This window comes from Lemur catta, chromosome 5 (assembly GCF_020740605.2).
Source record: "Lemur catta isolate mLemCat1 chromosome 5, mLemCat1.pri, whole genome shotgun sequence".
Classification (NCBI taxonomy): domain Eukaryota; kingdom Metazoa; phylum Chordata; class Mammalia; order Primates; family Lemuridae; genus Lemur; species Lemur catta.
Window position 1 is genome coordinate 43,983,117 of NC_059132.1, and position 20,201 is coordinate 44,003,317.

Genomic DNA, 20,201 nt, shown 5'->3' on the forward strand with positions numbered 1-20,201 from the left:
CCTTTGCCCACTTTCTGATACGGTTGTTTGATTTTTTTCTAGCTGATTTTCCTGAGTTCTGTATACATTCTAGTTATCAGCCCTTTATCAGGTATGTAGTATGTGAATATTTTCTCTTGTTGTGTAGGTTGTCTGTTTGCTCTTGTGATAGTTTCCTTGGCCGTGCAGAAGCTTTTTAATTTGATCAGGTCCCATTTATTTATTTTTGTTGTTGCTATGATTGCCTTTGGGGTCTTCTTCATAAATTCTTTCCCTAGACCAATATCTGTAAGAGTTTTTCCAACATTTTCTTTCTGTTGCCAAATTGTTTTCCAAACCGGTTCTACCTATTTTCCATTTCCACCACCAATATAAGAGAGTTTCAGTGGCTCTGCATCCCCAGCAGCTATTGGTATAGTCTGTCTCTAATTTTAGCTGTTCTAATATGTGGCTAGTGCTATATCATTGTGGTTTTAATTTTCATTTCTTTAATGAGTAATGATGTGGAGCATCTTTTTTGTGCTTACTTGCTATCTATATGTCATTGGTGAATTATCTGTTCAAACCTTTTGCTAATTTTTATTAGGATTATTTTTCTTCTTAATATTAAACTGAAAGTGCTCTTTTTATGTTTTAGTTACAAATCATTTGTTGGTTATATGTTTTGCAAGAGTTTTTTCCCAGGTGTGCACTTGCCATTTCATTTTCTTCACAATAACTTCTAAATAGCAAACATTTTGATGGAGTCAACTAGTTTTCTCATAGCTGCCTGAATAGATTTATCCTTTGGACCTGTTTTGTCACAAGACAAATATATGGTTAATATATATCAACATATAGTTAAATTTATATGGAATCAATAAAGAAGAAAAATAAGTGCACCAATATTAGTGCAATTATTTAATTATATAACTTCTTGTTGATATAACATTAGTGAAAAAATTCTGAATTCTTTAATGTGTTTGCCATCTTACATACACATCACAGTATAATTAGATTTACCAAATAATGACAACCAACAGAGTGACTACAGAAGATGGATCTGGTCCTGAGAGTCTGGAGTCTCCATAAGTCTGGAGCGGTGCATCCCAGCAGCAGGAGAGGTCCTAGGGGAAATTCTAGACAGAGCCAGAACAGAGCGGCTTGTGAGACACTCCGTATCCCCCCATGCTGCTTGTTTGGTGAAACCATGAGTTATAGAAGAGCCTGTCCTCAGGTGGGATCCACGTGTAGACATGCGGGATGAAAAGGCTGGACAATACCTTTGGTGACTGGAGACACCAAATGGGATCCAGCAAACTGTAGGCACACCTGTCCAGAAGCACTTCTCACCCCCACCAGATGCTCCCAGGCAGGCAACTGTGGATGGCCTTCACTGATGTGTAAAGAGGAATCTCAAATCCAAGGAGGAGCACACAAAGAGGGGTCACCAAATATTTCACAAAAAGATAAGGTGAAAGCTCAAGAAACAGTTACACTGAAACCCATTGGTCAGAAAGGATAAAGTCAAGCAGAAGAAATTGTTCAATAAGCTGATTGTTATCCTCAAGGAGGGGAAGAGAATACTGAGTCCAACAAAAAGAATTAGTGAGGCCGGGTACAGTGGCTCACGCCTGTAATACCAGCACTTTGGGAGGCTGAGACAGGAGGATCGCTTGAGGCCAGGAGTCTGAGATCAGCCTGGGCCACGTAGGGGGGCCACATAGGGAGGCCCCATCTCCACAGAATAATAAGAAAACTTAGCTGGGTGTGGTAATGAGACCTGTAGTCCCAGCTATCAGAAGGCTGAGGCAGGAGGATCTTTTGAGCCTTGGAGTTTGAGGTCTCAGTGGGCTGTGTTAACACCACTGCACTCTAGCCTGGGTGATGGTGTGAGACCCTGTCTCTATTTAACAAAAAAGAATCAACACAAAACCTAAAATCAACAACTTTATTCCTGGTATACTGTATGCAGCAGATGGGTCAAAGAACAGAATTGATGCTGTTAGTTTGAATTAATGAACAGGAAGATTAGGCTGAAGGATTTCCCAAAAGTGTATTATCTATAGACAAAGAGATGGAAAATGTGACATAAAAGTGAAGATAAACTTATATCCTCTTGCTCACTTTAGCAGCACATGTACTAAAACTGAAACAGTAGAGAAGATTAGCACAGTCCCTCAGCAAGGATGACACGTAAATTTGTGAAACATTCCATATATATGGTACACAAATTTATGAAGCATTCCATATTTCTAAATTCTAAAATTGCAAAAAGAGTAGATTTAAATATTTGCATCACAAAATAATTGCAAATATATGGGTTGATGACTGTGTTAATCAGCTTGATTTAATCCTTCCGCATTGTATACATACATTAAAACATCATGTTGTACCCCCAAAATGTACAGAATTTTATTAATTAAAAACAAAAAACTTAAAAATAGATTAAACAAATAAACGAACATATGTCCTCTATGACCTGCGGACAGGATTTTAATTTCCAATGCCGGGCCTGTACTAAGTCTCTACGTAAAGCCAGGACCTCTGAAAGGCAGTATCCCTAGAGGTGATGTGAAGAAAAAAACGTCTTCTGCAAAGAATATCTGTGTGAATATTTCTGGCTTTGCCTTTGGGTCCAGTGTGGATCATGGATTAACAAAACAAAACAAAACAAAAACTTTCCCCAGTGAATTCTGAACCACAAATTGGGACTGGTCCCCTTTATACTCAGTATGTGTCCCCCAAATTCACAAGCTGAATATTTTAAGTAGTATTTAGTTGGGGGGCACCTGGCAGAACCAAACACACTGCTATTATTCTAAGGATTGATGCATTTCAGATTCACTACGCTTACAGATCCATTTCTAGGAAACATGTGCTCATGATAAAAACAGAAACATAAAATGCACGAAGAAACCACCAGGAAGAAGAATCAGCAGAAGTAACAAACAACCAAAGGAGATAAAAATAAATGTAGATATTGAAAATAGTTCTAGAATATAAAGTTTGTTTTATATGTTTAAAGAGTTAGTAGAATGGAAAGAATAAGAGGTTTGTCTGGGCACGGTGGGTCACGCCTGTAACCTTAGCACTCTGGGAGGCTGAGGTGGACGTATCGCTTGAGCTCAGCAGTTCTAGACCAGCCTGAGCAAGAGTGAGACCTCAGCTCTACTAAAAAAAATAGAAAGAAATTAGCTGGACAACTAAAAGTATATACATATAAAAAATTAGTCGGGCATGGTGGTGCATGCCTGTAGTCCCAGCTACTTGGGAGGCTGAGGCAGGAGGATTGCTTGAGCCCAGGAGTTTGAGGTTGCTGTGAACTACGCTGACACCATGGCACTCTAGCCCAGGCAACAGAGTGAGACTGTGTCTCAAAAAAAAAAGAAAGAAAGAAAGAAAGAATAAGAGGTTTATTCTGTATATTAAAATGATTAGGTAGAATTGAAAAAGAACAGTATCTAGAAATGAAAACTGAATCATTAATATAAAAAATTCAGTGGATTCTGAAACAGCAGATTAGACATAGCTGAAGAGAGCCTCAGAAAATTAGAAGATAGATTTGAAATAAATGAGCAGCATGAAGCACAGAGAGACAAAGAATGGAAAATATGAACGAGGTTAAGGGACAGCAGGGTGAAGGGAGTGACAAGGTCTATGTATGTGATGTAAATTCTGGAAGGAGAAAATACTTGATGTAATTTATGGGAATTTCCAAAAATTGAAGAGTCTCACCAATCTTTAGATTCAGGAAGACATTCAAATCTCTAGTAATAAAAAGAAAAAATCCACACTCACAACAACACTATATCACAGTCTTAAAGAGAAGATGATAAAAACAGCCTGAGTTAGAAATAACAAACAACAATGAAATGCAAAGACTGTTGAACTCACAAAAGTTCAAGAGATTATGATTACCAACCAAGAATTGTAGATTCATCTTTCAAGAAATAAAGCGAGATAGCTATTCCCATAAAAATAAAATCTTTAAGATTTAGGAACATTTAACACCAACAAACTTTGACTAAAGAAATGCTAATAGGTAAGTTTATCGAGAAAGGAAAAATAGAGGGCATTTATGAGTAGTTAGAATCTAATAGCTAGTAAGTAAGTGAGACCTCTGAAAATCTAATCACATATTTGAAACAATAAAGCTGTGTGTACATCATCTGTGTGTAGTTGCTGGAATTAAAGCAAAGAACACAAGATAAATCTCAGTGAAGAACTGAAAATAAAGATGGAAAGGGGGTGATCAGAGTTACAGCATTCTACAGTCCTTGCAGTATCTCATGGAAGGAGTTAAAATTTAATTTTAGGTTTTGTTAAATTGTTAGGCAGAATGCAGTATAAAATTGCAAGGAGGAACACTACAAGGATATAGTAATAGGATGCAAGGATTCATTGCCAAATCTGATGTTGTGAAGATTTTCTCTGTTTTCGTCTAAGAATTTTCTTGTTTTAGGCCCTACATTTTGGTCTTTGATACATTTTGAGTTAATTTTTATATATGGTGTTAGGCAAGGGTCCAACTTCATTCTTTGCATGTGCATGTCCAGTTTTCTCAGCACCTTTTGTTGAAAAGACTGTCCTTTCCCTCACTAAAGGGTCTTGGCATGCTTGTCAAAAACTATTTCACTGTATATGGGTGGTTTTATCTCTGGGTTCTCAATCCCCTTGTGAGTTATAGGTCTATTAAGATTTTCTATTTCTTCATGATTTACTTTTGTATTTCTAGGAATTTGTCCATTTCATCTAAGCTATCCATGTTGTTGGCATACTATTGTTCATAGTATACTTACAATCCTTTTTATTTCTGTGGACTTAATAATATCCCCATTTTCGGCCGGGCGCAGTGGCTCATGCTTGTAATCCTAGCACTTGGGAGGCCGAGGCGGGTGGATCGTTTGAGCTCAGGAGTTCGAGACCAGCCTCAGCAAGAGCAAGACCCCGTCTCTACTAAAAATAGAAAGAAATTATATGGACAACTAAATATATATAGAAAAAATTAGCCGGGCATGGTGGCGCATGCCTGTAGTCCCAGCTACTCGGGAGGCTGAGGCAGTAGGATCGCTTGAGCCCAGGAGTTTGAGGTTGCTGTGAGCTAGGATGACGCCACGGCACTCACTCTAGCCCGGGCAACAGAGCGAGACTCTGTCTCAAAAAAAAAAAAAAAATAATAATAATAATAATATCCCCATTTTCATTTCTTATTTTAGTAATTTGAGTCTTCTCTCTTTTTTCTTAGTCCATCTAGCTAAAGGTATGTCAACTCTGTTGATCTTTTCAAAGAAGCAACTTTTGGTTTCATTGATTTTTCCCTATAATTTTTCTATTCTTTTTTGTTATCTCTGCTCTAATCTTTGTTATTTTCTTCCTTCTATTAATACAAGCTTTGAGTTAAGTTTGCTCTTCTTTTTCTAGTTCCTTAAGTTGTAAAGTTAGGTTGTTCATAGAGATATTTCTTGTTTTTAATATAAGCATTGATATCTATAAATTTCTTCCTTAGCACTGCTTTTGTTGAGTTTTGTTAGGTAGTATTTTTTCCTCTAAGTATTTTCTAACTTCCCTAGTGTTTTCTTCTTCTATCCATTGGTTGTTTAGGAGTGTGCTGTTTAATTTTCACAGGTTTTTTTTTTTTTTTTTTGGATTGTCCAGTTTTCCTTCTGGTACTGATTTCTAGCTTTATTCCATCATGGTTGGAGAAGATACTTTTCTGTGATATCTATCTAAGTCTATTGAGACTTAATTTGTGACACGATATATAGTCTATCCTAGAAAAAGTCCCATATGCTCTTTAAAAAAATGTGCATGCTGTTGTTGGGCAGTGTTCTCTTTATGTCTTTTAGGTCTAATTGGTTTATTGTGTTGTTTAAATCCTCTGTTCACTTACTTATATTTTGCCTGGTTGTTCCATCTATTATTGAGAGGAAGGCATTGAAGTCTCCAACCATTTTTGTAGAACTATTTCTCCTTTCAACTCTTTCAGTTTCTGCTTTATATATTTTGGTGGTCTGTTATCAGCTATATCAGTACTTATAATTTTATCTGCTTGCTATATATGGAACCCTTTATTAATATATAATGTCCTTTGTCTCTTGTAAACTTTTTGGGTTTAATGTCTATTTTGTCTGATACTAATATAGCTATACCTACTCTCTTGGTTACTATTCTCATGGAGTATCTTTTCCCATCCCTTCACTTTCAATCTATTTATGTCTTTGAATCTAAAGTAAGACATTGTAGGCAGCATATATTTGGATCATGTGTTTTTATCCATTCTGCCAATCTCTGTTTCTTGACTAGAGTTTTTAAAATATTTAAATTTAAAGTAGATAATGATAGGGAAGGACTTGATTCTGTTATTTTGCTATTTGTTTACTATCTGCCTTATAGCTTTTTTTGTTCTTCATTTCCTGCATGGAAAACCAGTCAACATTGGAAGACATGAAACTTCTAGAAGGAAGGCAGCTCTGTCCTCACCTTGATTTTAGACTTCTGAGTTCCAGGACTATAAAAGAATAAGTTTGTGTTAAAATACTAAGTTTGTGGTAATTGTTACAGCAGCAATAGAAAACTAATACATGATGCCTTCTAATATTTAAATGTACGAAAGCAAAGGCTTTCAGAAAATAAGAATGAGACAAAAAGATAAATGTGATAAGAAAATACTAACAATTAAAGCAGTCTAAAATATAAAAGAGCTACTAAAGGTACTGGTAGATTTTCTGTGTCTATTAATGCTGAAGCTGGATGTCACCTGTTATTGAGGAATTTAAGTGGACTGCACCAGAGGACTATGAATATCCATACCAACCTAAACATTTTATAAGCTACAAAGAAAAATGTAAAAAAAAAAAAACAAAACAAAAACTGGTAATACCAATTTTTATTATATCAATGAGATTTAGCCAGTATACATTGCATACATACAAATGTCACAGTTACTATATTACACATTTTCACATGCATTCTCTCTGAATGTGGTGGATTATGTTTTCTAAATGACAAATAAAAAAATCTGGAGAACAAAGAGAGTAAACTATTGCCCCCAGTATCTTAAGGTGGAAGAACTGGGATCTGAACTCCAAAAATTCTACTTGTCTTTATTTAGCAAAATAGTCAAAAAAAAAAAAAGAAAGAAAAAACCACAAAAACTTTTCACTTAGACACAGAAGTACATTTTAAAAATACTTTTATATAATTAAAATCTGCTTACTTTGTTTCATGTAGTGTTCTTCTAAATCGAAGAGGGGCTATCTTTGAATCTGGAAGGATACAAGCACTTTGTTTTTTCTCAATGGTTAGATTTTGTCCTGGATCACTGATTATAGGCCTATACAGAAAAATAAAAAGTCTGACAATTAAATCTGCTAATTCATTGCTCTAGCATTCATATATTTATAAGCAGTTGGAAAAACTCATATACCAAGTGCAAATTTGCATTACTGTCAATATTTTTATCAAATAGGAATAAATTTAATTATTAAAAAATACTGGCCATAAAAAAATCAAATATTTCTGTCTTTTTCCATAAATATTAACTAATAATAAGTTGACATTTTAGAGGGAGGTAAGAGCTTCATGTCTTTCTTTTACTACTCTTTAGCCAAGTAGACACTGTACTGGTTTCTGATAATATAGGGGGGAGAACACAGGTAAAGTAAAATAAGAAGATAAAGTGGTAAACGCTGCAATGGAAATTCAGTGAGGCAACAGAACAGGACGACTTAAGTCCTGGAAAAGAAGATATAGAGAAGAGTGCATGAAAGGCATCTGAGAAGAGGAGACACCTGCACTGATTCTTAAAAGGTGAGTAGAAGTGAACACCCAGAGGAGAAAGAGTGAGGGCACCACAAGCAGAGGGACAATTTGTACAAGGCCACAGGAGGAGGACAGCCCAGCACATAGCTGAAAGGATGAGAGTGCAGATTCTAGAACTAGACTGCCTGGGTTCAGTCCTTGTCTCTGGTAGTAGTAATTAACTGTGAGGCCTTATCTAGTCATTTAGCTCTAGGCCACAGTTTCACCATTTATAAAAGAGATAAATAATGATACCTCCCCTCAAAGAACTGTTGTGAAGATTAAACAAATTAGTTAATATATATTAACATATATGTATAAATATGTATTGTTTAGGAGAGCGCCTCTCATGTAATAAGTACTCTAGAAGGACTCGATAGTTGAGGCTCTACCTCCCAGTTCCCCTTTTACTTACATATTCTACTAAATATGAAGCAATTCAGAGGCATGACGGCCTGTAAGTTGGCATTGCAATAGGCTAGAAAAGAGACAGTAAGGTCTTTGCCAAGGTGGTAGTAAATACAGTTTGATAGAAGAAATAATTCCTAGTGTTTGACAGACCAGTAGGGTGACTATAGTTTACAATAATCTATTGTACATTTTAAAATAGCTAGAAGAGAATTCAAATATTTCTAGCATAAGGAAAAGACAAATATTTAAGGTGATGGATATCTTAAGCACACTGATTTTATCTTTACACATTATATGAATGTACTAAATTATCATATGTACCCCCAAAATACTTTTAAAAAATAAAAAAGAATACCAAAAAAAAAAAAATAGATGTAGTAGAACAAATTTGAGAAACACCAGCAGTACTAGGAAACTAATTGGATTTGAGATCATGAAGAAGAAAGATCTATAGTAACCCTACAATGTGAAATGAGATTCAATTAATAATGTAAGCAACATGAGAGTCATACTGTGGTTTTGGTTTGTTATTGTTCTTATTGATACTATTTTAAGGGCAGGAAAGATAGGCTATCCTCAGATCCTCACTTTCCTTCTTACCCAGCTTGGATTCTGTGATTCATCAAAACATAAATTTCTACAGGCCCATAACAATCTTGCCCTCTCTGGCTTTTTTCTACTTGCCTGGCAAAATCTCAAGTCTGAGTGATTGATAATTGACTAGATGAAAGAATACAGAAGTAGACATTTTTAAAAAAGATATCATGAGCTTTCAAACATATGAAGACAAAACAGCAATTCAGAGATAAAAGAATTTATGAATTGATTGAGTTATTTCAATTGCTGGAACATTCGGGGAAAGCTTTAGGCATCTCTACTATATATTATAGATTCATTAGTGTGCCAAATTATGAACCAAATCTTCTTTTTAAATTGAGCATTAAGTTATTTTTTAAATTTCCCAAATGAAAAAGGCTGGCATTTACCAAAAAGTAGCACCTGTTGTATTCTCACACTTTATCTATCAGGTCTATGTTAAATATACATATACAGAACATTTGAGTTATAGAAAATCTTAATGTTAATTTGGCAGAGGCAAAAATCAAGACACAGAGAAAATATGAAAGCTCAAACAGTGAATTAGTCACATAGCTAAACTTAAACCCCAGTTCTGCTGACTCTAAGTCCTCTTTTCCAGTTCATTTATTCATTTGCCCATTCAGCAAGTATTTACTGTACAGCTACTATGCCAGGCAATGCGAATGCAGCAATGAATACAACTGCCAAAGAGCCCTGCCCTCGTGGAGCTCACATTCCAAAGAGGCAGATAGATAATTAACATGATAAAGAGAGAAAATGTAAGGTTAATTACATGTCTCTATGGAGGAAAAAATGAAGAAGAGGTTTTGAGTAAGGGGTTATAAATTTTTTTATTTGGTGGCCAAGGAAGACCTCATCAAGGTGACTTCTAAATAAAGATATGAGCTAAAGTGATTAAGCAGCTGTATAAATTTCTGGGGAAAAAACATTCCAAGTAGAAAGGAAAATATATGCACAGTACCTAAGAGAGGAGTGGAACCTGATATGTTCCAGAACAGGGAGCAAGCTAAACGGCTGCAGCGGAGTAGACAAGAGGGAGAGAAGTCCAAGGTCCAATGGTAGGCTTCAGCAGACTGTAGTATGGGCCCCAATTTTTCAGCACTCCGGATTCATATCTTTGCCATGGCCTCATTATAGGTGGAGTGTACTTCTCACCCCTTGACTTTCAGCTTAGGCATCTGACTTGCTTTGGTCATTTATATACAGCTGTATGGCTCTGCTGACCCCAGGTGAACTAACTCATGCACGTGCAGGCTGGCTGGGATCTGCTGCTCTGGGATGACCTCAGCTAAGTGGCCAGCTGCATTTGTACAGGCATCTTCTTCTTGAGACTAGTGGGCTAGCCAAGCATTGTTCTTCTCTTGGAGAAGGCAGAAGCACTAAAGGGCAAATGGAAAAACATGAGATCTCTTAAGGCCTGAGCTCAGAACTGAGACCATTGCTTTTGCTCATATTTAACTGGCCAAAGTAAAAGGTAAGACCCATCCAGCCAAGCCTAGCCTGGACAGCTCACCTAAAGACACATGAGCAAAAATTAATGATCTTTTTCAGCTACTAAGTTTTGTTGTAACACATAACCAATACATGGGTCTTGTAGGTTTTACTACAACTGACATGGGGAATAACAGGAGGCTCTGATCTGGCTTGCCTGTTAATCCTGTGGTCCCCAGCCCCGGGGAAGACTGGTACTGGTCCATGGCCTGTTAGGAACTGGACAGCATCACCGCCTGGGCTCTGCTGCCCGCACTCCACCTTCCCTCTATGTTAAAATTGTCTTCCATGAAACTTAGGAACCTGTCTGCACAGCAAAAGGTGAGTGGCAGCTGAGCCAGTGGAGCTTCATCTGTATTTACAGCCGCTCCCCATCACTCACATCTCTGCCTGAGCTCCACCTGCCTCCCACCATACCCCTGGCCCCGTGGAAAAACTGTCTTCCATGAAACTCATCCCTGGTGCCAAAAAGGTTGGGGACCACTGTATTAATAGACTAGCTGCTGGGTTGAGAATAAACCAATAAGAGGCAAACACAGACTCTGTGAGACCAGTTAGGAAGTGACTGAAATAATCCAAGAGATAGAAGATAAGGGGTTGAGCAGGATGGTGGCAGCAGAGGGAGTAAACTTATTTTCATGGTAGGACTGAGAGTGTTTGCTGACAAACTGGATATAGGATTTGAAAGAAAGTGAGAAATCAAAGGCATCACCAGCATTTTTGGGACTAAGTAGCTTGAAGAATGGAGTTGCCATGGAGGAAAATGAGAGGATTTGGTCATGGGTAGAGCTAGGACAATGAGCTTCCGAGGGAACCCAGATTGGAAAAACTGAAACTGAAATCTTACATTAGGGAAGCATCAGGATATGGATGGTTTTCAAGGCTTGATACTAGATGAAATCACTTAGGAAGCAAAGACAGAACAGGTCCAAGAATTGAGCTTTCAGGCACGCCCACATTTAAAGTCTGGGGAGATGAAGAACAAGGAGAGACTGAGAAGGAGTTGAAGGTGGGAGAAAAACAGCCATGTGTGGGGTGCAGGAAGTGACGTGAAAAACAAGTGTTTCAAAGAGAAGAAAGTTCTCAACTGAAACGGATGTTGCAGATGGGTCCAGGAAATGAGAACTGAGAAGTCACCATTGGTCCAGCAGTGTGGATATCACTTATCCCTGCTTATCTTATGAAGAAAAGTGGCAGAGATGAAGACAGAAATCGAGTAAGCTTGTGAGATAATGGAAGGAGATACACTGCAGGTTCTGGCTATCACTAATTGTTTCAAAGAATTTGCTGAAAAACATGCATGTAGAGTATCATTCTTTCTCTCTGCCACCTAACAATTTTTTCAAAGTTAAACTTAAGTCTTATTTTTCCCTTGAAGACTTCTTAGATTATTGCAGGCTCTTCTGAAATCTACCATATTTCCATGTGGTCACACATTTTAGCAGTGTATGTATTAAAACCATATAGTTTTCTAAGGGGCTTTAAAATTCTTGACAGTCTCACAGTTCTCAAACTGCAAAAGGCACCCTGGGGTACCACAGTGAACTAGCAGGGGCACTGTGGGATATTTTTAATTTTTGAGGGAAACACAGTGATAGGTGACAACACTTGCACATCAGGTAAATAACTAGCTCAAGATAGTTCACAGTTTCAACAAGGTATCATTCTCCTTCAATAATGTTACATCTTTGCAAAGCTGTATTTTCTACAGAAATCAATGTAGAATAGAGAGAATGGCAGCATCACAAATGATTCTAGGATTTAGGAGACTGTGCAGTGCCCAAAAGATGCATACAGACCATAGCTAAATAAGAATAAAATAAAACTGTTATCTTTCAATGTATGTGTATTATGTTTTCAAATGGTCATTGTTAGGAAATAAATACTTATTAAGTTGTTCAGACAAAAATAATAAATAGAACTGTTAAGTATTTCTCTTGGTCTAAGATGGCTGTGAAAAAAATTATTAACCCACTGAGAGTGTGGTGAACAGAGAAAGTTTGGGAAACTGAGTCAGTGGCTCATTGATTGACCAAGGATACAGGTGTCATGCAAGAAAAAAAAATGATGAAAGCTTTCTGAATAGATCTCTATTATCAGTTACTAATTCCCACCCAGATAAGTGGTCTGTCGTCACTTGCTCTGCAATAGTCTTTTTCTTTTTCTCTGCATCCCCAATTTCCTTGTCCATAAAGCAAAACCAATACAATAGTTATCACAAAAGTCCTAAATCATAAATTAAACATCTTTGATTTCCTTCTTAGATGTAGATTACTTTCCCTTATTAATAAATTTAAATTCCAATTATTTAATCAAGTACCATTTACTTACCAAAATGCAATGCACTTAAATTTCAGTAGATGGCCAGGCGCGGTGGCTCACGCCTGTAATCCTAGCCCTCTGGGAGGCCGAGGCAGGTGGATCGCTCGAGGTTAGGAGTTCGAGACCAGCCTGAGCGAGACCCCGTCTCTACTAAAAAAAATAGAAAGAAATTATCTGGCCAACTAAAAATATATATAGAAAAAATTAGCCGGGCATGGTGGCGCATGCCTGTAGTCCCAGCTACTCGGGAGGCTGAGGCAGTAGGATCGCTTAAGCCCAGGAGTTTGAGGTTGCTGTGAGCTAGGCTGACGCCACGGCACTCACTCTAGCCCGGGCAACAAAGTCAGACTCTGTCTCAAAAAAAAAAAAGAAAAAAAAAAATTTCAGTAGAAATCATCAAATATTTCCATGGCCTGCTTTTATTTTATGGAGTCAGACTAAAAGAGGAAGAGACTATGCCATCCCTCCCCTCTGTTCCTTCCCTCAAGAGACATCCTGCAAAAGGCGTCTTAACTTGCTCCAGGAAGAATACCAACACTGACACAAGAACTTGCTTTAAAACTATGCACAGTAGAAGAGGCTGAAACCAAGTCTGAATCATTCAACCTTACATCAAAAATCTAAAACTAAGCAAAACTAAACTAAACTCTCTGCATAAAAAGTCTAATGATCTTTTCTTTGTATATATCAATAACACTTAATCAAATTTTCTCAATTACTGGTTTGATTAAACTGTCTTCATTCTGTTTTTTGCTGTTCCAACTCATCTGAAAATATTTTTACTACTTTTTAGGTCATATCAAATTTAAAGATTTGTGATCATTCAATTCCAATTAGATTATCATGCATTATAATGACTAAAATGTTTCTTTTGAGGGAAAAGCAAATAAAAGAGGTTAAAAATTAAGAAGTCAAAATAAAGCTTGTTCTATTTTAGAATGTAAATGACTGTCATGCCCATTAATCACTCCAGTGGATGAAATCAAGACCATGTTTAAATTAGTGGCTTTGTAACCTTAGGGAGAGTGCTTTAGTTAAAACTGACACAAAATACTAACTAAGAATGTCTAAAGGCATTATCAAAAAAGCAAAAAGTAAAAACTTGTAAGAAACCTGGAAAAGTTTGGTACAATTATTTAAATGTTAGCCTGCATTGAATGTAGGTTTTTGGTTTGGTAGAAATTTAAGATGTATAGTTTACACATGCAAATATGTCCCATAGAAAGTTTATTCATTTAATATATTCTGTATTGCTCTCTAAGCTCATGACGTTATAAGATTTTATTTAGTAATACATTTAAAACAACAATTAAAAAGTATATAAACAACTGTGCAACCTACAGGTAAAGCAGGATATATTTTATAATATGAAGGGTGATTCAGAAAGCAGACACTGACTAAAACATGGAAATTACATACAGAAAAGAGCCACATCAGCTAGAACACGGATGTAAAACCCAGAAGCAAGCCAGAGAGGGAGATCAATGACCATCACAGAGCCAGCGCAGAAAGCCCACCTGCTTGCCAAAGTGTATGGCAGCTTACACTTTGTAGCAAAGCTTAGAACCTCTCTCAGGCACATTAAGTTAGAGGTCTCTGTAAACATAAAGCAGATTAGGAGCAGAAGTCACACGGATGGAAAGGATCTGTCAAGTGAAAAGTAACAAAAGAACTAGAAGAGATGAACATAAAGACCATAGGTTCACTGCTTCTGTTCATTTAAGTGGTTAAAAATTAAAGAAGTTTCTGCCCTTTAAAGCAAATTGGTGCTAATTTCAGATGCCTCGAAAACTTACAAACATTTCCTGGGGGGTGGGTAGATAAATAAGTGCTACCACAATAAAGCAAAACATACTTGATGATGAATTTAGACACTTTGCTACAAATAATGTAATTGTAAGGAAAGGAAATCCACTAAACTCATATGACTTTGGATTTAGATTAAGAACAATACGCAATGAGTCTTTTTTTGTTTGTTTGTTTTTTGCTTTTGGAGACAGAGTTTCGTTCTGTTGCGGGTGCTAGAGTGCCCTGGCATCAGCTTAGCTCACAGCAACCTCAAACTCCTGGGCTTAAGCAATCCTTCTGCCTCAGCCTCCCAAGTAGCTGGTACTACAGGCATGCACCGCCATGCCTGGCTAATTTTTTCTATATATGTTTAGTTGTCCAGATAATTTCTTTGTATTTTTAGTAGAGATGGGGTCTCACTCTTGTTCAGGCTGGTCTCAAACTCCTGACTTCTAGCGATCCTCCTGCCTCGGCCTCCCAGAGTGCTAGGATTACAGGCGTGAGCCACCATGCCTGGCCTGCAATGAGTCTTAAGTATTGGTAACATCCATTTCAAGTATAACTTCAGGAATGTATCAAAATAAGCCATATTTGGGACACTATTTTGCCTCATAAAGTAGCTTTTTTGTTTTTAGGATAATCCTGGTAATATTCCTGATTCTATTAAGCATAAACATCTAAACAAAAATAGGCATAGAAAATAATATGCATGTGGTTTTAGTAAAAGAATGATCACAAATTTCCAACTTGGGACATCCACAGAAAATCAGTTCACCTAGTCCAGAAATCGGTTACTCCTTGCTGTTAATTTAGAACATAATTGATTCAGGATGATTGTGACCCAAATAAAATGTATCTTGAATTTCCACTCAGTGATGATAATAATTTAATTTGCTGAATCCACATGACTTTGTTATTATTCAGGTTGTCTAAACTAGAGTTTTCCCAAGTTGTGAGCCTCCACACCAACATCCCAGCAATCTCTTACAGTCTGCCTAAGATACTGATCACCTGGGGGTGTCTGGGGTGGCCAGTGAACTCCCACTTCAAGAAACTTGGTCCCCTCACCCTGGACATTATAGAAATTTAATAATTACCTATTTGTACTAGAACTAGTCTTATCAACCTAACTGATTCTGTAAAAGACATAATTTAAAGTTAACATGGAGAATCTGGAATTTTGCTTCACTTTTCCTAAAAAACAAAACAAAACACTTTATTTCTGGCTTTTTCCTGAACTGGCCTGAATTTCTCTAGTGTTAGTAGCTTATCACTTTCAAAAAAATAACCAGGCTACTTTTTAGGGAAGGGGACGAGACCAAATAAGCCCATTAACATACACAGTGGCCAATTAACATTTTGAACAGTGTAAACTAGATTTTTACAAATTCTCAAAGATTCAAGACAATCTTTCCACAGAATATATACCAAACATATCAATCATTTATAACAATGAGGACTCAATTTTCACATCAATGAATATTCACCTCAGTCCAAATTCAATATATTCAATCATTGAATATCTCAGAGATTATTCATATGGAGTTAAGAGTACAGGCTTTGGTAGTCAGATCGCCTGTTTGAACCCAGCTCCTTCAATTTGTAGCTAGATTATCTTAATGGCTTAGTTTGATATGCTTACTCATAGATAAAATGTTAATTAATAAATTAATTACTTCATCAAAAAAGGATTAAGAGATAAAATATGTCCAACACTTATAAAAAGTACCTGACACAGTAAGCATTAAATAAAACGTAGCAACTATTGTAACTATTATTGTCCACGTTCAGTCTTTGTAAAATTAATAAACATGGGCATGTCCACTCCATTATAAAGTTAAATTCAGAAGTCAAGAATTAAAAGATAGTTGTAATCTTTGAGGTAAAGAATTCTTTGGGATACTAAAGAGATAAACACTAAATTTTTCTTTGAATAGGAGATGTACCTTTACTATCTTAACAAAACTAAAAATGTCCCGATAGGATAGCAACTTGCCAAAAACTTAATAAACTTCAAGAGTTCTCGCCCCAGGGCTTATTATTACTTTAGATCTTCCTTGAAAGGTCACACTCCATCTTCATACTTTGCTCTGTTTTCATGACCTTTGATTGCTATATAAAATTTTATTATATATTTATGACTTATTGCCTGGCTCTCCTAATGTGAGTTCCATGAGGCCAGGAACCTTGTCTATCATTTTTATTGCTGTACTCCTGGTGACAGCACAAGATCACACGTAATGAGCACTCAATAAGTGTTTATTCAATAAATGAATAATGAACTTTATTTGCTATCTGGAAATCAATTTATGAAGATAATTTATAATTTTATTTATCCACTAATATACCTGTTTTTTCTAAATAGTGATACAGTTAAACAGGCACCAAAATGATGCTTAGCATATATATATATATATATATGTGTATATATATATATATGTATGTATTTAGGGTTGGCACCTTTCCATCTTGTTTAATAAATCTTTACCTACCCTAAAGCCATAAATACATTCTTCAATTTACTTTTCTAAACATTTAAAGGTTTTGCTTTTCACATATATGTCTTTATTCGTCAGGAACTCATGAAATTTTTTTAACTCAATGTGGTAGAATTTAAAGCTGAATAGTACTTCATTATGTATATATATCCTGTCATTTGCAACAACATGGACAAACCTGGAAGACATTATGTTAAGCAAAATAAGCCAGGCTTAGAAAGACAGATACCACAAGATTTCACTCATATGTGGAGTGTAAAAAAATCAAACTCACAGAAATAGAGGGTGGTTACCAGAGTCGTGGAGGGGTGGGGGAATTGAGAAGATATTGGTCAAAGGACACAATTTCAATTAGACAGGAGGAATCAGTTTCAAGGGATCTATTATACGCTATGTAACTATAGTTAATGATAAAATGTTGTGTACTTGAAAAGTGCTAAGAGAGTAGTAGATCTTGTGTTCTTACCACAAGAAATGATAAGTAGTTGAGGTCATGCATATGTTAAATAGCTTGATTTAGCCATTCCACATTGCACACACGTCACTGCTCTGTGGGAAATTCTTCATTGGCCTTCCCCATTAACACACATCAAGGCTTAGGCTTCATAACTTCATAAGACCTCTATGATCTAACTTCTGCCTGCTTGCTTCGGTTTATGCTGTGAGAGGATCCCAAGCATGTCTGTCCTGTCTACCTTGGCACTATTCTCAGTGCCAAGCCCACGGCCTGACTGACATCTAAGAGATGATTACTAAATGGATACATCACTGCCTCATCTCTTATGTTTCTGTTTCATGGATCCTTTTTGCTAGTCTGAACTTTTTCAATTAACACAAGTGTGCCCTCCTCTCATAACTCTAGCCTAGTTACTATTCACTCATTTATTCACACATTCGCTCCTCTATCTTGGAATTACCACTATCTAACCCTGTGATTTGTACTGAGCATGTTCTCTGAATGAATAAATGAAAACAAACTTAGAAGTACAGCTCACGTACATACCTGAGGAATTGACCAATATAAGGGACTGCAACACAAAAACAGTTTTTCTCCAGGCAGTATCTAAGTAAACAAGCGCGGGAGGCAAACATGTTGCCCTCCCCAGTCTGGGAACTAGATTTAACTAATCAGGACTTTGTAGACTGAATGGGACCAAACCAAAACAAAGCACAAGGGGCTAACAAAACAACTTCTGAGAAAGAGCTAACTTAAAAGGTAATCAAGTCTCCCAAGCACCAAACCTAAATGACAGAAGGTCCAGGTGTTCTCTGAAGCCCCGGCTGTGGAGGCGGGGCCGGTGCGGGTGGGGCGGGGTGTCAGGTGGCCCCGGCGCCTGCGTGCCCCCGCCGTTTCCTAGGAGATGCAACACACAAGAGGCCGAAACTTCACAAGGGAGCGAAAGAGGTAAGCGGTTGGCGGGGGCCGGTAATCCTGAGCGGGCTGCGGGGCGCCACCCTCCGTCCACCCCAGCCCAAGCCTGACCTGCGAGGCCGGCCTGGCATGTCCCCTCGGCGCCCTGTCCGACCAAAGCCAGTCTCCGCCCAGAGACAGGGCCCGGACGCTGGTAGGGTGAGGACCCGAGTGAGGAGGGGCCGGGGCGGGGAGGGTGGAAGCGGGCAGAGGGGTCCTGCGTGGACTGCGGTCACTGCTCCCGAGGCTTTGTGACAACTTTCCCGCCCCTTCTGGACCGTGGGGACGGGCCAGCTGTGGGAGGATGACTGCGGGGCATCCACCAGTCCCGGAAACCCCCGCCCCGCCCCCTGCCCGCCAGGGTCTCCCACCTCCTTCCCTCCCTGCTCTCCCTGCGGCAAGGGCTGGAGGGGACACTAAAAGGACTGCGGGGCGGGCTAGAGTCCCAAGGAGGCAGCGGAACTGAGTTCAGAACTACTAAACGGTTTTTAAAAGGAGAGAGAAGAAAGAAACTGGGTTCAAATGCAGCCCTCACTGGTGTATCCCAAGTGACGCATAGGTAAAAGCGGAATCCCTGCACGCTCGTGTCCCTGCAGGGCGGGTCCTGGGGCCGCAGGGTGCCGGGGCATCGCCCACCCATGGCGGCCGGACACGCAGGGGCCGGGACGACCCCTTCCAGGCAAACCCGCGAGACACCGGCCCCAGGAGTCTTTTAAGAGCCCTGGTTTGCGGAGCCGTATCAGAGTGCGTGTGACAAAAACTGTACCTTTTCTGCAAATAATACGTTTTAATTTAGGTCAAGAGTCTGGCGTCTGGAGCAGTGAAGCTGGTTTTTAGTGGTTGATAATCTCAAGTCTACAAGCAAAGACACTTATGCCATTGTATTGAGATAATCTTTGAAAAGGAATAGACATTTGTTCTAATGATAACGGAATTCTCATAGAGGAACCAAAAGTTATTGAACTTACTTTAATCAGAAAAACAACCCATCTAGTCAAAATAGTGGTGGAGACAAAAGTTACTTTCTTGTCTTCTCGTTGGCTTTTTAAATCCTCCCCCGGCCCACGCCCGCGCTCCAATTCCCCAGCAGCTTGATGGGAAAAGGAGAAGCTTCCCCTGCTGTCCTTGGGCAGGATGTTTGATCTCTTCATCAGGGTGGCGCATTTTTGGTTTATTAGTTTTTAAATAATATGTGAATATCAGCACAGAGAACTGTGCTTTTATATTTTAAGACAGAATCTTTGTTTTCCCATTGTAATCGTTCCTCTTTTAATTTCTGTAAACGTATGACTTGGTTAGTTTGAAATCTATTTTTCTGTGTTGCTTTTTAAGCAACTCAGTGATGGTTAAAATGTTAATTACTGTTTTGTATTACAAACATTAATGTCAGCTTTGGATTGATATCATTATAGCATGTTCTACAAAGCCAAGTTGAAGACCTCCAAACCTTATCTGTTCAGTGATTGGCAGTCGTAAGTTTTACCCTTCATTTGCCCTCTGTGTTGATCTTCTTTAATCCTGTGTAAACCCCTTATTAGCTGGCAATACAGTCCAAGTTTACAACAGTTGTGCACTTAGATGAATGGTAATTATGCACTTCGATTAAAAATATGAAAAACTAGAATGGGAGATAAATTATAAGTGTATTTACTTTGTGTAGGTCTATACTTGAGCCTCTAAGTGTCTTTTTTCTTAAATCAGAATATAAGGCTTGTTTAACCCATAGGAAAGCCAATAAATATTATAGCTTGATTGTGGAAAATTCCAAGGTCCTAACAATTCTGTTAAATTACTTGAGGGTAATAATTATATTACATTTACTCGGGTTTTGTTTTGTTCCATGTGTATCATACATATGTAATATATATACACAAGTACATAGGAAGCTGTGTTAATCCCCATTTTTCAGAATTAGTTTT

The 20,201-nt window shown here is 37.9% G+C and overlaps 1 long non-coding RNA gene and 1 other non-coding gene across 8 annotated transcripts in view; both read left to right on the plus strand.

Moving 5' to 3' along the window:
- Window positions 1–20,201, plus strand: part of LOC123638207 — a 60,893-nt gene that overhangs the window by 13,384 nt on the left and 27,308 nt on the right. Inside the window, exon 4 of one of the 7 annotated variants that reach the window (XR_006735231.1) lies at window positions 19,695–19,754. The exons of the other annotated variants lie outside the window; for them this stretch is intronic. This is a non-coding gene — a long non-coding RNA (uncharacterized LOC123638207). The remainder of the gene's footprint in view (window positions 1–19,694; window positions 19,755–20,201) is intronic. 7 annotated transcript variants of the gene reach the window in all.
- On the plus strand, window positions 2,078–2,182 carry LOC123639013. Its single transcript, XR_006735583.1, has one exon. It is a non-coding gene; the product is annotated as a U6 spliceosomal RNA (small nuclear RNA).